This window comes from Ambystoma mexicanum, chromosome 7p (assembly GCF_040938575.1).
Source record: "Ambystoma mexicanum isolate Mex_15411 chromosome 7p, UKY_AmexF1_1, whole genome shotgun sequence".
Classification (NCBI taxonomy): Eukaryota; Metazoa; Chordata; class Amphibia; order Caudata; family Ambystomatidae; genus Ambystoma; species Ambystoma mexicanum.
Genome location: NC_090939.1, coordinates 834,688,936 through 834,710,874, shown reverse-complemented (window position 1 = coordinate 834,710,874; position 21,939 = coordinate 834,688,936). Strand labels below are relative to the sequence as shown.

The 21,939-nt window shown below is 43.4% G+C and overlaps 1 protein-coding gene and 1 non-coding gene across 3 annotated transcripts in view; both read right to left on the bottom strand.

The window, feature by feature from the left end:
• Positions 1-21,939, bottom strand: part of NALCN (sodium leak channel, non-selective) — a 3,431,684-nt gene that overhangs the window by 2,784,246 nt on the left and 625,499 nt on the right. The gene's annotated exons all lie outside the window — the stretch shown is intronic.
• LOC138526649 (U6 spliceosomal RNA) lies at positions 3,400-3,506 on the bottom strand. Its single transcript, XR_011283683.1, has one exon. It is a non-coding gene; the product is annotated as a U6 spliceosomal RNA (small nuclear RNA).

Genomic DNA, 21,939 nt, shown 5'->3' with positions numbered 1-21,939 from the left:
GGGGGGTGATATGACATTTATATGGGATTGAGGGTGGGAGGAAGATGGCAGCGTCCATCAGGTGGCATGGAATGCAGGCTTTCACCAGCGGTTCAAGCTCACATTCCTAGCCACCTGATTGGTTGGCACCCCCAGTCAGGGTGCTAATGTTGTTCCTGCCTAAGTCAGTCCACTATTCTAGAAGCTCTGGTGCACTTATTGGTCAGTTAGAATATGTATCCTCCTGTCAAATCAAGTGATGTTGGCACTTAGGCAGGATACATCTCTCCATAAAAACACATCCAAATTGCACAATCCATTACAATACCATTAATACGTTGACAAGAGTACAAAAAAGCACTGATACCACAATGCATAAGAAGTCGTTAAGATGTTACCAAGAGAATTGAACTATCATGCTTTAAATCACGTGTTGCCTAACTGTGGTGGTGCCCGGGAAGGTGCACTAGATGTGTTTACAGGTAAATGCCAATGCACGAAGGTAGCAGGCGGCACCTGCAATATGTCAAAGAATGTTAAAATTCAGTAGTACAAGTGATCATGCCAGGGACTTTGAAAGATCAGTCTGAAGTAGCAAAGCAGATACCTGAGAAAAGTTAGACAAATACTCTTGATGTGGATTCAGATCAGTGGCCTCAAGTGATCGCTTAGCTGCCCCAAAATGAGAGCAATGTAGGGAGTGGAGACACCTCAAATCTGTGACATGACAACAAACATCTGAGTGCCAGCTCTGTGTTTTGAAGCAGTTTTTATTACATACATTTGGGTAGCTTTGACTGGGTTATTTAAGGGGGTAGGAAACTCTAACAGAGGAATTATTTGACAAAGATATGTAAAGCGAATGAATTTCATCTGAAAATGTCCATTGCAAAACAAATGAGGTGATGCCTGGAAGGTTTGGAGTTATTCTTAACCGCTGTCATTGCTCTAGCCATCCCTCCAGGCCATCGTTCTGCGCTTGCCAAGCCATTACAAAAGGGGAAGACCATATGCAGATCAGGCTTGGTCCCACCCCAAAAGGGGCAGTCCAGCCTGAACTGCCTGGCCACATCCCTTCTGCACGAGACCACAAGCATCCCCAGACATGCTTTGGCGTTGCTTGTGTTTCCATGAAGAAGGAATCTGGCCTAGAAGTGTGGGCTGGGCTGCTCCCATTGGTGGCAGTACCTGACTGATGTGCACATGCCTGGACCACTTTGGCAGTCGTGCAGATGGCCAACGTAAAGTGATATGAACGGTTGCACAGAGCAGAGCCAGTGTTTCAGACTTATTCAAAACCTTCCACCCATCACTTTTTTAGTTATAGTTTGTCTCCCTCCGTATAAGATAGTATGCCCAGGCGTGGGTCCCTTGCTCGCTGTGCCATAGGAAACCAAGCTGCACCTCACTGATGAGGCCGAACGAGGCCGAAACATGTCTGGGGTTGCTTGTGTTTCCATGAAGAGGTCATCTGGCCTACCAATTCGGGCTGTGCTGCTCTCATTGGTAGCAGTACCTGACTGATTTGCACGTGCCCGGACCCCTTTCCCAATGGCACAGACAGGCTAACATATGGTGGCGTGGAAGTTTGCCCAGAGCAGTGCGATTGGTTCAGATTCATTCAAAATCTTCCACCCATCACTTTTTTGGTTATAATCTGAAAATGTCCACCATGTTTTCTATTGTCAGAAAATATAATTTCATCTGAATCTAGTCGATAAGTAAAGAAAGAAATGGTTACCTCGCGGGAAGGATAGCTCACTTTATTAAAGAAAATACAGAGGGGCTTGCAGAAAAGAGACCTATATCATGGTCATTCATGTTTTTGGTTGATAGCTCTTAATACTACATAAGTCCCTTCCTCAAGCAATAACGCCCTTATTTACAAAATTAAATCTAAATCTAAAGAGTGAGAAGTGAAAGAATGAGAATGGAGTTATTCAGAGGGAAGGTGAGTAAGCACAGTGTGGGCATGAGTGAGTGAGAAACGTGGGTGCAACCAGTTCACTGAGCGAGTGAGTGAGTGAGTCAGTAATCTGCAGTTAAGAAAGTTGGTTAATTTCATGAGTGCATTAGATAAGTGAATGCATGAGTGAAGAAGCAAGAGATTGACTCTTTTGAAAAACATACACTTAAAATGCAATGCTTATTGACACTTTATTTAAATTAAACATGCATTAAAAATGGATGGATGCAGATTACCCAAGATTTCTACCCATTTTTAAAAGGTGTAAACGTTGTCACGCTTCTGCCCATCGATTGAAGAACACAATGTTGGCTGATGAAACACTGCGAACACTGCCGCCTAGACTGAGATGGCACACTAGGGATGCCATTCTCAGTATCCCGGCAGCACAGCATTGAGCCACCCTCTCTACCATCAAAACTCTTTAATTGATCACATTATCAGCCTGTCTGGATTCCCACAGTGCGAGCACACACGTTTTAAAACCAAAATCTCTTGCTAGGTCTGAAGAAAGAGTGAGCTGGCCGCCTGAAGTCAGAAGACGCAGCCCCGAGCTTCACGGGGGGGGGGGGGCATCAGACCTTGCTCTGTTCATGGCCTGTCTGGGATCCACTATTCACCCCCCACCCCCACCCGACAGCATGTCAGGCTGCCATTCTATCAGGCCCGCTCCGATGTTATGAAGTCTTGGTGTTCTGACAGGTCGAAGATAATATCGGAGCTGTGAAGTTGTCTGCAAATAGGTGTTCGGAACTAGATTGCATTTGCTAGGGCTGGGATCTACAGCGAGAGATGCACGGCCGGAAGGACAGCTCCGATGCCCGGGCAACCGGTCATAAGATACATGTCATCGTGGTGGTTATTGTTGGCTTTTTCAGGATGAAATTAACTCCACAAAGGTCGAGTTAGCAAGCTGATGCTGCATGGGAAGAGGTCATGAGGCCAATGGATAGGGAATCTACTAGATCACACTGCTCAAAATGGTGCATTGGCAACCCGGCACATCAGCAATACATGAGCAGTCCATATTTGCATTCTTCGAGCAAAGGGGAATCCGTTTTCTGCAGCCTTTTTTGACAAAGTGCCCTATAGTACACAACATCTTTTTTAAGGATTCTTTCGTTAATGTAAGATGTGTTCATCGCTGAAAGCCGGCAGGGGCGCGTCGGAATGTTAGGAGTGTACAACAATGGGGAGGACAGTCAGGAACAGTCTTTGTATTGCATTTGTATATGGGTTTTATATAGTCTGACCCTAGCTAGGATGCAACAAAGCACTCTACATGTCATTGAGGATAAGATAGGTGGTGAGGAAGGGGGCATTGAATTTGACTGCATGGGATCTTCGAGCCATGTGAGTTGGGACTGATGTGGAATGCAAAGCGTCCAGGTGGCACCTAGGTGGCACCTAGGTGGCACCTAGGTATGGACTGGAGAGTAAGATATATATATTTTTCTCATTTGGAACGCTTCACGAACATGTGTGTCATCCTTGCGCAGGGAACATGCTAATCTTCTCTGTATCATTCCAATGTTAGCATATGTGCTGCCGAACCAAGCACAGGAGAGTAAGATTTAAGTTTCTTCCTGAAGTGTAAATTGTTGGCACAGACAGGATTGCAACTGGGATTGTGTTCCAAGAGGCGGGGCAAACAGTCATGCATAGCATGGATGTTTCAGAATTGTGGTAACAGTTGTTAGCATATAGCATACGCAGCAAGTACTGCTGAAACAATTGTGATGGGACGGGCTGCCACAAATAACCATGCTGACTCTGGGAGTCCAAGGGTGTTCATTGGGACTTTACAAATAGCTTGGGCTGAGCGGGTTCTTGGGGAATTGGTGCTAGATCCGTCCCTCTCTCTCTCATCTAACCCGACCATTATCTTCCTCCCTAACACAGGCATCTTTAATGAGTGTTAATACTATCGATCAGCGCTGTTATCTTTTGCTCTTTCTGGGGCTAAGTATGACTTCCCTAAGGCGTGGGCTAACTATCTCCCCTCAGGTCTTCTAGCTTTCTCTGACATATCCAGCTTAGTAGTCTTAGGGAGTTAGGAATGGTGTCTTTTCCGCCCTGTGCCACTCTTACTTCTCCTCCTACCGTACCCTCCAATCTCCACTCTGCCTTTCCACCTCCACCCTTTGATCTGACTTCTCCTCACATTTCTCGACTCTATCACTACTTACTGTTCCTTTCCTTCCAGTCTACTTACTTGCCTCTTATTATTCTTCTGTTTGAGGCACTCTCTCTACTCTAACCATTAGCTATAGCTACTCCTATTCTCCCACTCTGTTACTAACTACCACTGTACTGGCTATTTCTCTCACTCGCCACTCTGCTACTATCTCTATTCCTCACACTCTCCACTCTCGCACACAAACACCCCACAGACCCCTTCCTTACCTCATTATAACAGCCTCTGGACTCCTTTCGCTCTCGCCTCCTTTTGTCTTCCAGAGATCCTCCTCCACCTCCTGTCCTCACCCAACTAACCCACAATCAAGCATTCACACATTTACTTACATACCACACCCTCTCCCAGAAATAGCCACAGTCTTTATCCAATGACTTACCTTCCTTGGGGGTCATGACAGGGAGAAGAGCCATGGCGGTGCTTAAAAGGGTGTGTAAGTACTGCCCCTTCTTGCCTACCACCATGGACCCTGATAGGGTCCAGGCCTTTGCGGGCCTTTTAATAATATAGAATGCCTCCGATGGCATAGTGGGATTCCTGTACAAAGCATACTTCCTTGGTGGGCTGTTGGGGCTCCTCACTTGCATGGCTCCAACAGATATCATCTGCCGGAACAGCCGCACTGGTGTTGTAGTTGTTGCAGCACCCCCTCGTGCTATATACAACATTTCTGCATCCTGCGGCCATTGTTGGCCTGTATACCAGTGCTGTATCCTGCAGCGCTGCCGGTGGATTGTTCCTGCTGGCATCCTCCTTGGGCCTCTCTGCAGCATTACTGCCACCATCGAACACGTTTAGTAGGGTATGGGAGGGGGGCCGCTTACACTCAGGTACCAGGGAAGGGTGTTGGGGTTGGGCTCCCATCCCCTCTTGACAGGGCCAAAACACTGGCCCTGTCACACAATGCAAAAACATTAGCTGAAAAAGGAACACAAGATCCACTAACCAACAAAAGTGATGTTGGACCAGTCTTAGATTTATGCCCATTCAAGAAGTAAGGAAAAAATAATCCCATAGTTTTGTTACAACTTAATGTGCTAAGTAGCATAGTTAGAAGCAGAAGGACCACTCTCAGAGAAAACTAAAACATCCAAATGAAGATGCAGTGTGTAGGCCTCAAATGTTTGCATGTGCAGAGTGGGACATGCAAAGCTTGTCAAATACAGTTCAATGAGCCCTCAGAAAGACAAGGATGGGCTCCCAGCCAAGATGAATGCTGCATGCACAAGCTTTCATTTGGATATGGTGCCCACAGCCATGGTATGCGGATGTGTAGTGTTGTGAAAGGCTCCCCACAGATATTCTTTTAATGCTTCTATGTGTTCGGTTATATGTGTTCATATAATGTACCTAGCTAGCACTGCTCCTAGTCATCTATGCCTTTGCTGATCTCACTGCCCGCGCCTCTGTTGATTTTAGTTGCCTGTGCATGGTTAGCTAGCACTGCGCCTATTCGTCTGTGCCTATGTTGATCCTAGTTGCCTATGCATATACTGTACCTAGCCAGCACTGCTCCTAGTCATCTATGCCTTTGCTATTCTCATTGCCTGTCCCTCTACTGATTTTAGTTGCCTGTTCATAGTTAGCCAGCATTGCGCCTATTATTATGTTGCTATGTTGATCCTAGTTGCCTACGCATATACTGTACATAGCCAGCACTGCTCCTAGCCTTCTATGCCTTGCCAATCTTACTTGCCGGTGCATATCTAGCCAGCACCGCTCCTAGTCATTTGTGCCTATGTAGATCATAGTTGCCTGTGCTTATACTGCACTCAGTTACTATACTTATTCTGAGCCTAACTGTACGACTCCCGTGACCACTGTGACAGCACTATTTATTCTGAGCCTAGCTTGGTGACCATTGTGCCAGCATTGTCTCTAGTCATCTGTGCTCACCCTAAATCTTGTCATTAGCGCTCATCCTGAATCTAGCTACCCCTTATCCAGCCAGACCCTGTTGACATACTTTAACCAACTTTATATGTCACACTTATCAGTAGCTAACCACCCCACGTACAAACCATGTATATGCCTGCAATCTACACTGTCCTACTGAGGACTATCCTACACTTATTTAATACACTAGACTTCATCATGCTACATACTCTGCCTCCACCAGTGCATGCGACCAACCCTAACAAACCTACCAACCAATACGACTTGGTCACAAGATCATGTAACCTCTCCCAAAGAAACCTGAAACTTCGTGCTAGACTTCCCAAAATGTACGAACCTCTAGCCAAATCCCTACATCCCTTCTCCAATAACGCATCCAGAGATCCAAGAGGCCCTCAGACTATTACCAAAACCTCTTCTCACAAAATAACACCCAGCATCTACTCCAGCTCAACAGCCGACTCACTCGAGACCCTACTACACACCCAAGACACCACCATAACACCCGAGTACTTTCTATGGTGACCACACAGACTGGTGTAAGAGGCGCTTTAATAAATGCCCGCTCTATGGTGGCACACGCCACAGAAATAGCCGACCTACTCCTAACAGAAAGAATTGACCTCCTCGCCATCACCGAATCCTGGCTTCACTCAGCAGCTGGCCCAGCGATTATGTTAGCCATTCCGGAGGACTACCCCCTCCTAAGAATAGTCCGCACCACCTCCCGAGACGGCGACCTGCCATATTTGCTAGTCGGTGGAGTCGGTGCAGAGTCTCGTGAGTCTCTGGCACTTTGCTGTACCTGCTTCAACCCTGCTGGATTGCCGTGTGCCTGCAGTCCTCTTTCTATTGCTATTAAAGTTCAGAGGGGAGTGTAGCTTAAAAACCCCTTTTACTCCGCAGAGCGGTGTGGAGTCGGTGCAGAGTCTCGTGAGTCTCTGGCACTTTGCTGTACTTGATTCAACCCTGCGCGATTGCCGTGTGCCTGCAGTCCTCTTTCTATTCCTATTAACCTTCAGAGGGGAGTGGAGCTTAAAAACCCCTTGTACTCTGTGGAGTGGCGCAGAGTCGGTGCAGAGTCTCATGAGTCTCTGGCACTTTGCTGTACCTGCTTCAACCCTGCTGGATTGCCGTGTGCCAGCAGTCCTCTTTCTATTGCTATTAACGTTCAGAGGGGAGTGGAGCTTAAAAACCCCTTTTACTCCGTGGAGTGGCGCAGAGTCGGTGCAGAGTCTCGTGAGTCTCTGGAGGCTCTCGAGGCTCTGACAGCACCTTATTTTATGGATCATGGTAAATTGCCAAGACCGCCATTGAGGACTATACATCACCCCCTTACACGCTTGCAGCTAAAACGCGTGGGAGAAGGAGCTGAATTCAAGTTGACTGACTGCTGGAATCGTGCCGAAGATACAGCCGGGAGTGTGCAAGTAAGGAAAACTAACACTAATTCCTCCCCGGCTGCGCGTATAATCTCATTGCCGCGAGCATACATGGAGAAAAGGTGCGCCAGCGAATCTAGGCTGGAGCCTCACACACTTCATACCGACCCACACACTGCCCCCGACATAGACTGTTGCTCTATTAAAGTCGTGGGTAGTAATGAAAATGAAAACATACCTCTGGGTAGTGGCGCTGTAAAAGCGGGTGGGCAGTCTTCTGGTGACACAGAAAACAGCGATGTCTTTCCCGGGTATATGGCCGTGTCTGCAGAGGAGTCCGCCAAGCTGGTTGGACTTGTGACGGATGCGACTTCTTCTTCAAGTCATCTAGAGGCATTAGGTGCTGCGATCGAAATACATTCCTCGTCTGCTCAGCTTGGGGATTTGGTAGTGCCCTCAAGCCCGCTGGCAGATGCAGTGTCCTCAAGCTCGCCAGCAGTTGCAGTCCTGGGAATCGAGATTCACAGACCACAAAGGCTAACGTCAGAATGCACCGGCGCATGGCTGGAAAGTGCTTTGGAGTCAGGCAGCACTCTGGTCTTTGTCCGAGAGACTGAATTCCCAAACATCTTGTTGGAAAAGCATTTCCAGCCAATTAGGGACCTTCCATCTTCACAGAGCTCTCATATATTTTTACTTGCTTGCCCCACGTATTTGATTGAGGGGGAAGGTGTAGGGGAATCCTTCTCAAACATTATATCAGCAATCCCGAGAGAAAATGTGGAAACAAGCTCAATGGAGGACATAGCTTAGCATGTACCTGATAGAATCTCTGAATCTAAAGGTCTAGCTATAACTCCTGATGAAAGGCGTAACTCCTTGACAATAGTAAACAAATTACTGATGGATTAAAAAAAGATGAATGGCTCCCTAAATGCCAAACCATCTCTGAATGATACTGGACCTAACAAGGAGAGCCTGGTCGCAGAACCCTGCCCAAATGCACCGTTGCACGAATGGCCAGCATCTAAGAACTTACCCAGTGACCTCTGGCCGATGGGTGTCAGAAAAAGAAGACGAGTGGAATCCAGTACTTCTCCCCCAATACAATGCTCCCAAGATAGAAAGAACCAGCGTGGAACATCTTTGGCTCAAAACTCACCATCGACGCTGTTGAGTCAAAAAAAAAGCCAACATAAGGCATTCAGTTACCTCCAGTGCTGATGACAGGTTTGAGTCTTCATCCTTGGAAGAGACAACGCTGGATTCATTCTTCAGACCTGAGCTGGTTAAACCAAAACGTTGCAACCACAAAATAAGTGCAAATCAAATGCTGAGAGACGCCAACCTCCAGAACCTCGTCAAGGAGACTCTAAATGAACTTAGACCATGTGTTATGTCGTCTCTGACCATAGCCATAGCGCCAATGCTCAACCTATATGAGCAAATTAATGAGAATCTAAAAGACTTAACCACTCTGACTGCACTTACAAACTCTAAATTAGCCTTTGTAGACGCGCCCCCTAATGGAGGAAATACCAAACTTTGGGAAACATCCGAAGAATTGATCTTTCGATAAAGGAGCTAGCCGATCAAAAGCGCACTAACAGCGATGACAAGAGAATGTTAGCTGAAGTAACAATAGAAGCTTTGAGTCTTCTAAAACAAATTCAGAAACCCAAGAAAGTTGATCAAGAGAGCTTCTCACTTTCTAAGCCTGCTATATCTAACAACCAAGCAGTGGTTGGCCCCACAAGCTCACAGAACGAAAATTCATCCCAGAACAATCAGAGTGGAAAGACGATAAAACGTTGCCTTTCACACCCGATAATGAACAGATCATCAGTTGTGTCCTCACCTATGTCCTCAGCGCAGCAGGACAACCTGACTAAGCCTCAAGGGAAGCCTCAAAGAGATGAAGTGACCACAAATGAAGCCTGAAGCACCCAGACCTTGCAGCAACAAATACATCCAAAAAGCCTGCAAACTGAACCAAATGTGTGTGGTGCTAGTAGTGTGCCCGATATAAATAATCCAATGCCATCTACCTCAGCTAATGCAGAGGGATTGATTGGCAATCCTGATGGAAATGAAAATACACCCTTTGACAAAAGCGACAAAACTTATGACATTTTTCTGAAACCGCAAACTTCAGATTCAAACAAACCTCAGGAAAAAAAACCTAAAAATCAAAAATGCAAACAAAAATGCAATAACACAGGCTCAAGAAAATTTCTAAGGAACTTAAAATCACTCAATGTCTTCGTTAATACAGAGAAGGCAAACGAAATATGCAAAAATGTCAAACAAACAAATAAGATAAATGAAAGAATATCAATTGAATCTCCAATTGTGCTTGAAGAAAGTGCAGAAATCGATCAGCGTGAGCTCATGGATCTATCAATCTATGAAGATGACATAGGTATGGAAAATAATGATGTTGGAGATGAGGAAAAAAATGAATGTCTTGATGTTCCTCCAAATGCAGATCATCAAATTCCGCCGAATGTAGAATTTCGCCCAAAAGGCGGGAGAGTCTGTCAACTGATATTACCCCCATCTGAAACCAACCCATCTATGCGTGACGAGAAAGAAAATACATTTCAAACCATGGCAGAAAAAAGAAGGCGGTTGGGTATCTGGAACGAAACCCCATAAGCTGCAAATGATAGCAGTCCGGCAGGAATGATCTTGACCAACAAAGCGCCAGAAGAAAAAAATGACGAAAGGTGTATTCAAGGGCTTAAACATGGCTGACATCAGACATCCCGTCATGCATTATGCTAAACTTAAATCAACAACAAGCAAAGAAAATAAAAACCGGGGAAGACCGGTGCAAAAAGACTCCTTAAAAATGGAGAAATTGAAAAACTCAGCTAAATACATGCTAATCTTGGAACAAATTCTTGATACAAAAGATGGCCTAACTTTAAATAGAAACAACATCCTTCGGCTATTACATCACATTCCAGGACTCCGTTCTATAGAGTCAAATGACATACAAACGGTGGACTTCTTTAACGAGCACCACAATGATAAAGTCCGACTACACATAGACTCCAGATTAATTTGCGACCTTCTACTGAATGCGGTCCCCTTTTTGCTTTCATTGGGGTTCGATATTCATGAGGAAGCTGTAGACAATGAGCAAGTTTTCTCATCTGAAGAAAGTGAACAAGAGTTGGAAAGTAACATACCATTAACCTGTAAGGTAACCTTCAAGAGCGCTGACATTAAGAAACAGATCAGCAGAGAAGTGATTTCAAAAGAGGACAAAACACCTCAAATTGACATCAAAGAACATAGCGTGAACCATGAAAAAACTAATCTGGTAGAAAAGATCAAAATCATGATTGAAGGAAATTCAAGCCTGCTGAGTAAGGAAAACCATACTCCACAAAACTCAGCTGAAAATAACAGCGCTAACAAATGGAATTGGCTAGCAGGAGTCCTGGGGGGACACTCCAGCTAATGCCATCTGGGGCTGGTTAGCCCAAACATGTGTATTCTGTCATGGAACACCAGAGGATTTACCCATTTGTACAATGACTCAACAAACTGGTCGTTGAAGCAAACATTTATATGTTTACAGGAAACATGGTTGACTCTTTCCAATTTCAGACGACTATGAGATAGCAATAAATCCAGCCATAACAAGAAAAAAGGGACGTCCATCCGCTGGTTTAGTAACAATGGTGAAAAAAAACTCGGGCTGGAAATTGATAAGTGGAACAAACCATACACCTTATATTCAGCACATCGTAGTCGAAGCTAAAATTAAGGCTGCTGAAAATAAAAGTCAACTTAACATCTTTAAACTCTATTGGCATCACAAAGAAGCGGGCACAAATAAATTCATGAAAACAGTTCTGGATCTAATTGATGATATCAACAGTGCGCAACAAGCTCCTAATATAATCTGCTGTGGTGATTTGAACTTGGCGTGTATAAAAGACGTGAAAGAGCACTCATCATCTGTCATCTTGCAAAAATTGGCTACTAAATGGTGTTTAGCTCTTGAAGAAAGGAACATAATGATAGCAAATGGCAACACGCCTGGTGACATTCCTGCTCACAAAACATGGAAAAACAGAATTTGTCATTTACCAAAGACTACTTCTTCATTTCGGAAAGTTTAAGTCGGCTTGCAGTGTCACTGGTAATAACTGATGATCCAAGCAGCGACCACAGCAAGCTAATACTCACTTTCCTTTCACCAGAAATTAAAAAACCAAAAAAATTGGCCAAATCAGGTCAAAGTAGAGCCAAATAGAACACGTCTGAAAATAAAGCCGTTTGAGGTAAAAACGCTCACCGAATTATACCACAACTGACTCTACAGACAACAAACTTGAGTATACCTGCTTACTACAGCAGTTCAAGATCGTTGAGAATGGCCTAAGAGGACCTGAGTTTAAACCCCAACATTGTTATGACCAGGAAATTGTCACAAGGAAACGTCAATTACCCAAAGAACTGCAACAACACGCAAACCTAGAGTTCGAAAAGCAACAGCGCGCAAAAAGAGTGACCAAACAAAAATACAGAAATAGCATAATTTCTCATAAATCCATTTTATACCAACAGGACAGTGAAGCCATGCTGGTTACTCTCAACAATAAGAATCCATCTGAATTCTGGAAATTAATAAATAATACGAACTGTCAACAAAGTGCAATTCAAACAAATATGGTGAGTGAAGCGGAGTGGATTCAACACTTTGAATCTGTATACAAAAAAGAGAAGTCTCACTCCTGAACCCAATTTAACTCAGCTTACCAAATGGGACCTACACTTTGACAAGGAAAGCATAGTACAGAGCATCCAACAGTGTTCATCTTCAAGAGCCCCCGGACCTGACGGTTTGACAAACTTCATAATCAAGCTAAATCCCGAAGCTTGGTCCGAATTCCTTATGTTATTATTTGCATCAATAGCAAAGGAAGCTATGATTCCATCCAGCTGGAAATCGGCGATAGTAATTCCAATATTCAAAAAAGGCAACAGAGCAGATCCCAAGAACTACAGACCCATCGCCTTACTAGACGTCCTCGGCAAAATAATCGCTATCCAGCTACAAAAACAACCAATGGAGTGGATCGAATAAAATAACCATCTGGATTGCTGTCAAACTGGGTTCGTCAGAGGCGTAAGGTGTGGTCTGTACCTGTTGATCCTGAATATAATGAAAATGGATGCAAAAAGAACGAATAAAAAGATCTACCTCGCGTTTGTGGATCTTTCCCAAGCGTTTGATAGCATCGACAGAGAATTGCTATGGGAAAACTTGACGAACTGGAAGTGTCCAATCAGTCTCCTATTGGCCATAAAAGCCTTGCATACAGATACCGTAATAAGAATCAGGCTGTACCAACAGGGATCCTTATCTGATCCAATAAAAACCTGCCGAGGAGTTAAACAGGGTTGTCCTCTTGCTTCAATAATATTTAACCTGTTTATTTCAGACCTGGGTGAAGCATATATGAAGGCAAATACATTCCCTCCAAAAATAAATGGGAGAGACGTGAACTGGCTCTTGTACGCGGATGATTTACTACTTATAGACCTAACACCTATAGGACTTCAACGTAAACTAAGTATATTGGATCAATATATCCAACAAAATGGTCTAACAGTGAACTCAAGAAAATCAGAGATCCTGACTCTGCAAAATCTCCAAAAAAGCAAAATGAGTGTGGGGAGAAAAAAATGTGTCTGGAGAATTGGAAAAGAGCCAATAGAGGTGGTAAATCACTCGTTGTATCTTGGTATGTGCATCACTTCCAGCATTAATGATTCACCCTGGGTCGCAAAAGCAAAGGACAAATGCAAACAACTAACCGCTCAGGCATGCATTTTAAACAGAAAATATGGCAAACATTCCCTAAAATCAGTGATGGACTTCTATAAAATGAAATTCATCCCAGCAATAACACATGGAGCCAACTGTGCCCTGGGATGTCCAGAGAAATTGTGGTAATCACTAGAACATTCTTTCTGGTCTAAAGTACTGCGGCTTCCGATGGGAGTACCCACCGCATGTATAAGATATGAGCTTAGTCTTTTGTCCATCAATGCAATAATAACGTGGTCTAACCTAAATGAATATCGCAAGATGACCATTGAACCAACAGTGCCACAATATCACATTCTGAGTGAGGTACGATCTGGTAATGCAGACAGTGTCTTGACACAATGGGCCACTCGGTGTGAAAATATCTTGAGTGACATAAGTGCGAGCAGAGGCTTGCTGCATTGCAATCCAAATAAGGTCAAATCATTGTTATGGTCCCAAGATTGGATTGACACTTGTGATACAAGAGGGTGCCACAGAATAATGAAAACATTACCGTCTGAGGCCAGAAAATTAAACAACCCACAGACCTACCTACTCAAGTTTCCAGACTGCGATAGCAGATTCCTCTTTATGAAGTATCGATTAAATCAATTTCAAACAAGAGAAGTCCTATCGATACGAGAAAAAGATGGAGCATCGTCCTTAAAATTGTCGCTTGTGTGGATAAAATAATGAAACGTTAAAACACCTAACCCTCCTCTGCTCAAATATGAGACATGAACGCACTACTCATTTGGGAAGGTTCATCGTGGCAAAATCAACAATGACGGCTGATGATTGGTGGAGAGAGACGCACCAAGATTCGGATCGCAGACTAACAATTGAACTAACTTTCTTTCTGGAAAAAATGGTCGAAAAATTAGTAAAGGTCGAAACTGAACTTAAGATGTCGCAAATTCTCTATGAGACTGAGTAGCTGATCTCTGATCTAAACAGTTTTTGCATCTTTTTAGTTAAGCGTTGGACCTTCCTTATTATTATTAAGAGGAATTAATTCAGAATGATTACTTCAGTCTTGTGTCTTTTCTTTTATGTACTTTTTAAAGGTTTGTAACAAACCAATAAAAAATAAAATAAAAAATAATTGCTAAAACCTGCCTAGCAATGAGAATCACGTCTCCACTAAATGTAGACTCTCGCAAATTCGTAACCGCCAAACTGACCATCTCGGACACCCAGACCATATTTATCCACCTCATTTAGAGACCCCCAGGTCCTCTAGGTTCCTTCGAAGAAGTTCTCACCAATATCCTATCCAACAACCTAAAAAATGCCACACCATGCCTTCTCCTAGGAGACCTTAATCTTGGCTTCAAAGACCCATCGGATCCTAACGCTACGCAGATTAACGATTCCCTTGAGGAATTAGGTTTTACCCAAAAGGTAACTGGCGCCACATACACCAAAGGCAGAACGCTTGACTGGATAGTGGAGCACAATTGCCAGACATCCATTACCGCTATAATACCCCTGCCTTGGTCTGACCACCATCTGATCTCCTTCTCCCTAGAAGCCACAACCCCCCGACATGCTGACAGTATAGCTCCTGCCATCCACACTAGAATTAAAAAGAACATTACAGCTGACAAACTCATTCCATTGATCCTTCCTACCCTGAACTCTCTCCCTGCCCCCACAGACCCTTTCACATTGATTGAAGAGTACAACAAAGTAATGCTATCTGCTCTAGACACAATTGCACCTTTGAAAATTAGAAAGTGCAAACAGAAAAAACATGTGAATACATGGTTCTCTCCTCACCTAAAAGCCATTAGACTAGAGAAACGCAAATGCGAACAAATATGTAGACTAGATCCGTCCGATACAAAAAAAATAACCTCATTAAATTAGCCTCACTGTAGAAAAAAGAAATAATCCTTGCCAAACAAGAATCCTACAACCTACGCATCACCCAAGCTAACTCAAATATCAAAGAACTGTTTACTATTCTCAAAGAAATAGAAACGACTATCCAAGCCCCAGACACCTGCCTTAAAGACAAAAACTGGTGCACTAGCATCCAGAGTGCCCTAGCCAACAAGATAATAACACTCCAGGCGAAGATTAACAATAAAAAAGACTCTCTCCTCCATGCTTCTAATCCCAATAATATCACTGCCTCTATGCCCCTGAATCCCTCACTTCCCGCCCCTCCCATGCCACCCACACCCTGTTTCAAATTCAAGAAAGTATCCACCTTAGAAGTCGAAAAAGTTATCTTAACCCTTAAACCGTCCAACTGCCACGGCAAACCTTGCCCAGCACAAATCATAAAAGATGCGGCACATAACCTCTCCCCTTTCATTACCAAGCTTATAAAGGCCTCTTTCTCCACCGGCACCATTCCCAACAATCTGAAACAGTCGTGGGTCCTCCCACTTCTAAAAAAACAAACACTTGACCGGTCCATAACCACCAACTATCGTCCCATTGCTACAGTTCCGTTCCTGTTGAAAATTCTAGACAAGGTGGCGTACCTACAAATCCAACAATATCTGGAATGCAACAACCTTCTAGGAGCACGCCAGTCAAGCTTTAGCCCTCAACATGGAACGGAAACTGCACTGATCGAACTCATAGCATAAATAGACACCCTGAGAGACAATGGCAAAACAGCACTACTACTGTTATTTGATCCCTCAGCGGCGTTCGACCTGGTCGACCACAAGACTCTGTGCTACCACTTAGATTCTGCCACGCACTTCTCACAAGAAGCTATAGGATGCTCCAATGCTTCCTCGACAACAGAACTATGCGGGTCTTCTCACCCTGGGCAGCTGCCGACCCGATACCTATTACGTGTGGCGTGCCCCAGGGCTCTTGCATCTCGCCTGCTCTGAGCAACATCTTTACAAAGCCCTTTTTGATGATCTAGATGGTCGGGGTATCACCTGCACTAATTATGCCGATGATACACAGATCCTCATCCCACTGACGGGAGACTAAAACAAGGATTTGGCCTTTGTGAATAGAGTGTATCTCATCCAGGCATGGATGGTATCTCATGGTCTTTGCCTGAATGATGACAAAACGGAACTCCTCATTGTCGGTACTATGGCCAACCTCAACAAACTGGGCCACCTCTACTCGAATTTAATAATAAACAATAACAACATCACAGTAACCAAGGAAGTCAAAACCCTTAGATTCTATTTAGATTCTACTCTCACCTTCAAAAAACAAGTACACTCCATGGCTTCAGCTACTGCTTATACCTGTAAGCTAATTAGAGCAGCTAAACCCTTCCTTTCACCTAACAACTGCATTACCTTAGCAAGAGCCCTTGCATTATCCTGATTGGATTATTGTAATGCCTTATATGTAGGGAGCAACAGATACATCACCAATAAGATCCACATCTTACAAATAATTCCCTGAGAGCAGCCCTAAATATTCCCAAGAAAGCCCACATTTCCGACCTTAGAAGATCCATCAACTGACTTTCCATAAAAGACAACATTTTCCTCAAAACAGCTTCCCTGACACAAAAATGCCTACACCAGGCCGCCCCAATACTAGATTGATTGATTGATTGATATTTTATTTCTATCGCGTTCGTACACAAGTGTTTCAGAGCGCGATTCTCGAGACAATCCTCCAACGGCCCCTCGAGAACAGCCACTGCTAACCTTCTACTAGTGCCTAGATTCAAACGCATAAAGACGGGTGGAAGCAGTTTCCCGGTCAAAGCCACCCAAAACTGGAACTCACTACCACCTACCTTAAGGGAAGTCTTACCCTACCCACGCTCCAACCTCATCCACTGGATCAAGGAACACAACATCTGACCCCTACCATATCCTGTTTACACCACTTGCCACTGTCTGTATATATTGTATATAATGTTCTTGATGTTTCCTGACAAATTTGTTTAAACTGCATGACGCCATACAGTATTGTAATCTAATGTATTGTAATGTAATGTATTTTAACTCTAAACTACATATACTTTTACAGCAATGTAACCTAAGCTGAACAACCCTCTTTATGCTTTCTGTGTCCTAATACCCATGGGTCTGGTGCACATTATAAATAAAATAAACAAACAAACAAACAAACATCTACAGGTCCCCCAGATAGAGCATCAATTTGGGGAACTCTCAGCACAACTCTCTGTCCTGCAGACAATTATTTGTTGATGGTGAAACTGGTGTTTGAACTGATGATTTAAGACATCAGCTAGTTTTCCAGCTCCCTGCCCATCACTGGGACATTCACGGCTGTTAAGTGGTCCTTAACAGAAAGCTGATAAACATGTGGAACTTGTGTTCACATCATACCATTGCACACTCAAAGTTGACGTCCTTGGAGTTCTGCTGCAAGAACATTCCGCTCTCTATTTCCAAATAAATATTTTACACATACATCCTGGTCACGGGTAGATGCCATATGTTTTACACAGTGAATCTAAACCCTACACTCCTCTAACAATGTCATGTATGCTTTTATTTGGAACAAAACTATTAAACATACAATTTACACTATAAAGCAAAAACCAAGAAAGATACAATTGAAAAAACATTCATAAAAAGATTAAAAAGCTTAGATAATAGGTTAAAACTTCAATAAATGGATGATCTATTCTACATTTTTAATGAGAATTCATTACACATTGTTACAATTAATAAAATACATATGTTAAGAGGTTGTCAATAAACTCAGTAATAAGTTGTAAGAACCATTCTACTTCTTCATATCCTGTGGTTGGCAAGACCTATTGATGAAGTTGCCCCGCTTCAATTTCAGAAAACTATGATGGCCGGCCCATAGATGCAATGGCTTATATCTGAATTGAGGAGCCTTCAAATAAGAGCTGGGAATGTAGAACAATAGTGATAGCCACGGCTATATATTGTGTGACATATCAGAAAAGAAAAAGCAACAATAAAATTCACAAAAGAGGGCATTGAATAACTTATATCTCCCGAATCTAGAACATAGAGAAATAACTTGGCAATCTCTATTAGGGACCCAACAGCTCTTCATGCCCCCTGAGAACAACTACTAAAAGATTGTCCCTCTCCTCACCCCTTAATCATGATCTATCCCACTCGCTATCATGTATAGCCCTTTCTTGCTCTCTAGTTTGGCTCTTGCTTACAGATCCAACATGTATAGTGTAATTAAACATGTTGAAAAACCAATGGCTACTGAAATATCAGCCTCCTTTCAGCTTCGCCCAATACAGTATTGACTATGCAAAACAGCCACTGCCCAGAATACTACAAGTCCAACCCCAACCCCGAACAGGATCATCTCAATGAATTTACTTATAACAATCATGCCCCAAACATGAGATGTTCCACCTTCTGCCCCCACTCCATCCTGTGTCGGTCAGGCCACAAAAAGATCACTGTCACTCGTACACTGATGAAAAATCTTATGGAAGCTGTTGCCTCTGTTTTGTGCCACCTGATAAACTCATTCCTTTCCCATGAAATTGCCTGGAAATTAGATCAACTACCGCCTTTCCTCAGCTGTTATGTCATTGATATTTCACGGGCTGGATACCATCCAAGAAAGTGACAGGACGAATTTCTGGTCTAAGTAATCGATGACCGCTGGCGAGGGACTGATGGCAGAGGTGTGAGTGCACTGATTCTATCAGATCTTTCACATGTGCTTGACAGAGGGGGCCTGTTCTTGCTACCTAAATGCATGAGAAAAGTGGGTTTTGTAGGACAAAGTGATCAATGGATCCATTAGTGTCATGCTAACCAGTATTAACTGCTGGCTTTAACACTCTTTATTATCAAGTCCAGTTGAATTGGCATGTGCAGTTCATCAGGGGTCATTCCAATTGTCCACAATGTGTAACCTGTATGTCCAACCTCAAATTGAAATAGTAAATGAGACCAATGTGTTAAAATGTCACAATTCTAGAACATATGTTCAGATAATGGGTAACATGGATGGCACCCGATGCTCCGTGGACCTCAGGACCTCTGTGGATACATGCACGCCGGACGTGTGGAAACTGTTTTGACGAAGACTAAACTCCATGAAGTACGAGTGTCCTTACACAGAACAGATTAGGTGCAGCCATACCTATCTACAAGAGGTTGTCCAAAAATCAGAAAGCAGATGCCAGTGGCATCAGAAAAAGTAATTGAATTTTGGAAGAAGTAGTATCATTTAGCCCTGAAGATGGACTCTCAGAAAAGTCCGAAACGCGATGGCAACACATTGATAAATCTGGATACTATTTTGTTTTGTTGACTATAACTAGGAAATCTGCGTGACTACTTTTCTTTTTGCTACTCTAAAAATTAGTTATTTTTTGTTAATACCCTAAAGGGTCTTTGTGAATTTATGTACATAAAGAAATGAACCTTATGTATTTATGAATAAGATGTCGTTAACTGTACAAATTATGGATCTTGACGAATTTTGAAAGTGAAAAAAATTGTTTTGGTTTGATTAAAAACAACCCATGAAGGGTCCCTTTACTTTCCCAAAAGTTGTATTGGTTTACATCAATGAATTAATATACTTATTGTAAAACTCTGTGAAGTGAACTTAGAAAGATAAACACAACTGCTTGGCAACCTTATCGGGTAGCAGCGATCACGCATCCAACCACTCTATTTACCCCACCAACTGTGAACCCTAGATAAAAGAGATCGACACCTTTAGCTAAACTCAGAATCGCAAGCAGTGGAAGCTTTATCGGAGTTCACGTGCCTGCCACATTAACATGTTTTGGGATTATATTCCCTTGGGAGTGCACTAAGGGTTGGCAGGTAGTAATACATGCCTCTCTCTCTCCAGCTACAGATTTCCTATGCCTGACGCTTGCACGGATGGAATTCATACCGCACAAACTTAGATGTGAAGTAACTGAGCATTGCTGTAGATGCGAGTCCTGTTGTGAGGATAACCTCCAGTGCCTTGGATTCAAGCTATGTATCATGGGCAGCCACAGAGTTTATAGTTGGAAGAGTTCATGATGTCTCCTCTACAGGCTATTATCTTATGAAGTTCCCATATTACTGTATATGTCTTCAGTTGCAAATAAAGAATTGCAAGCACGTTCATTGTCTATTGGCTTAATTATTCTGTTTGCATATAATTAGAAAAGCGCAGGTAATTCAACATTGTGCAGCACACTCATTATCGGGCTGCTCCTTTGACCAGATGCTCCTGCAGGTAAAGACTTTCACAAAGTCTGTGGCCAGTGATTGAACTATATTTCCTGAGTGCATGTGCGCAAAACAAATGACATCCATAAAAGAAGTTATGAGCAAATTTAAAATATGAAAGAGGCACATATATGTCCATGTATGAATGCATGCATGTATGCATTGGTAGAAACCTAAGGGTATTCTCATTCCTAAAACCCCACGATCCTCTTCTCAGGTGGCCAGGGAAAGGCCATCGCTCTTGGATACTGAACTTGTGGTTGGAGATGTGAGGGAGGATCACCTGGGTGGAGGGTCCTCAGAGATTGGGAGTGGGATACCCACAGGAGACACATGGTATCCCCCTTTTTCTTTTGAGGATTAACCTAACCCTTCCCCGACATTTATGAGTTACTCTAAAGCTGTTCCCCTCCTTTCCCCACATATGACACTTGACAGTACTGGGACGAGGAAGAAGCGACTAAGAGTAATAAACACTACACCATTTCACCACTTTAGTACTGGAAAGAGGAATATGCCTGATAAGTGCTGTGAGGGTCAGGCATGCCCCTTTATTTATGGTCAGGCAAGTCTAATGAGGCATCAACACCTGCAGCCTGTCAAGGGGCTTCAGGTGTATAAAGGGAGATATGTGGAGCAGAGGAAATAGTAACGGTGAGGCCTGTGTGGGAGGGACCAGCAGGGGACCTTGTTTGACAGGAGGCAGCCGTGGTGGGACCGGAAAAGTAACCACGACGCCAGCATATATCCCAGAAGTCTTATGGGGTCCAAAAAAAGTGAACCATGGATTTGCCACAGGTCTGGGAGCCTCTGTAACAGAGAGCGAGCAGCAGGAGCTGAAAGAGGGCCTGCAGAAGAACATTTAGAATTGATTTTAACATTGGTTCGAGCCCTGAGATGTCTTTGTTTTTCCCTACAAGATTTAACAAATCGGTAATGGGAAGGTTTTTATCATTGCAAGCGTTATTAGAATGGTGGTTGGATTCATCATTGTTAGTGGAGGATGGACAAGCATACAATATATATTCTTGAGCAGAGGGTTCATTGGGGAAGGTTGTTACTGTAAACCCTTGTTCCTTAATCCCTGCTCTACAGGACCAAATACATTTAAGAATATGTTCCGAAGTGAGGTAACAAATCGTGCAGTGATTGTTCCATCTTGGAAGTGAGACTTTTGATATATCCTCTGATTTCAAAATTCTTAATTGTGGGATACGAGAGAATAACGCAAGCAAGAATGGGCGGTTAATGCGAGAGCTTCCAAGTGAATTTGGAGAGCCTTCCAAGCCAATAATATGATCGTTTTCTACAAGTGACTGAGTTATGGGGGGAAGAGATGTTACCTGCTCCTCCGTAGAAGATGGAGTACATTTGGACTCAGAATTAGAATCTGTAATAATCATAGAAGATGAATCAGTCAAGGCATGAGAGGGGCATTTTAATGTTAAGGATTTTACAACTGCATCAGCAGAGATTCCTCCATCTTGGATGGCCTTTCTCACGGCCACTAAGATTTCTCC